Source organism: Nannospalax galili, unplaced genomic scaffold (assembly GCF_000622305.1).
Source record: "Nannospalax galili isolate Female #2095 unplaced genomic scaffold, S.galili_v1.0 scaffold2045, whole genome shotgun sequence".
Lineage (NCBI taxonomy): Eukaryota > Metazoa > Chordata > Mammalia > Rodentia > Spalacidae > Nannospalax > Nannospalax galili.
Genome location: NW_008352658.1, coordinates 340002 through 341832, shown reverse-complemented (window position 1 = coordinate 341832; position 1831 = coordinate 340002).

Genomic DNA, 1831 nt, shown 5'->3' with positions numbered 1-1831 from the left:
AGGGGGCCAGAGAGATGGGTCAGCGGTTAAGAACACTGACTGTTCTTGCAGAGGACCTGGGTTCAGTTCCCAGAACTCACATGGCAGCTAAGAACCATCTGTAACTCCAGTTCCAGGGGATCCAACACCCTCTTCTGGCCTCTTCAGGCATTGCAAATACATGGTGTACTTACATACATGTAGGCAAAACAGTCATACACATAAAATAAAAATAGTAAATAAAATATTTTAAAAAATAATTTTAAAAACTGACTTTTTGAAGCAAAAGCTGTCTAGTTGGCTAACTTGGAAATATCCAAAATAATACGATGCCATTTTGCACAGCAATTGCTGGTTTCTTCTATGTGTAAGGAGTCCCATGAACAGTGTGCTATGAGTGTACCTATGTATTTAACTCAGCCTTGAGTCAACTGGTCTTTCAACCTGGAGCCCTTTGGCTAGCTGACAAGACTCACTCTCATCTGTAATCTACACCCGTGGTCTTATCTCACTGATGTGCACTGCATCACTTTCTTGGGACTGATTTTTCATGAACATTTAGTACTTTCAATATGAAGTTATTAAATTAAAAATGAACCAAAAAAAGATCAAATAAATGCAGAAAACCTACCCTGTAGCCAGTAACACTAACTTATGGAAAATTTTCTTCTTCTCAAATCAAGGCCTTGAAGGAAACTGCAAATGTTCCCAGATACCCTTGAAAGAAGAATAAATCTGAATGACTCTGGCTGTGGCAAGGCCCCAATGAACACATTGGTCAGGTTGTTTTTCATAAACTGCAAATCTGTGGCAGTGTCTACACTAATGCAGAGATAAAAGCAAAGAAAGTTGACATGTTTCTAAAACGATTCATAGTAAGTGTGATAAAGAAGGTCACAGTGTACTGCACCTGACCAGAGTCTACACACGTCTGGTTCAGGGTGAAGACGCTCAAGCATTGCACCAAATGAACTCTCATCTTCATGAGCCCATTAATCAGTAGAAATACACCCTTGAACACTGATATATACCTAATTAGAAATTGGAAAGATGAAAAAAGAAATTAGAAGGAAACTTGATTGAAGGCGTACTGAAAAGGGGAGGTTTGTTTTTTTAAAGTACATTTTAAGATGTGAAACAACAACTATTTCATTTTGAAATTAGTGTGGTTGGGTCTCACTTTGTTTGGTTTTGGCTTTGGTTTTTGGTTTGAGATAGGGTCTCATGTAGCCCAGGCTGTTTTCAAAGGAACTTTGTAGCCAGGAGGACTTTGAACTCCTGATCCTCTTATTCCTACCTCCCAAATACTGAGTGTGCGGGTGTGTGCTGACATGAGTAGATTTTTGTTTTGGTTTATTTTTTGAGATAAGGGTCTCACTCTGTAGCTCAGACTAGCCTGAAATTCACTATGTAGCTCAAATTGGCATAGGATTCACAGCAATCCTCTGACTTCAGCCTCTCAAGTGCTGGGATTACAGGCCTGAGTCACCGTAACAATAGACAAAAATGAATCTCTGTGGTGCTTTGTAATTTTGTAATGAACTTAGTTCATATGAGCACAGGATCTATACTAAGGAGTAATAAAACAGCAAACGTTAGTAACAGTGGTCATGAATGACAAAAAATGGATCAAATTATTCATCACATATGTTTATTGTCTTTTAAGTCCTCCCCTAGCCCCAAAGAATAATTTCCTTTACAAGTAGAAAGAGAAGAGTCAATGACTTCCATACATACAAATACCTATTTTACTTAAGACTTTAATTAATTTTGGCCAGGTATGGTGGTACATGCCTTTAATCTCCGTGAGTCTGAGGCCAGTCTGGTCCATTGGCAAGTTCTGGGCCAGCTA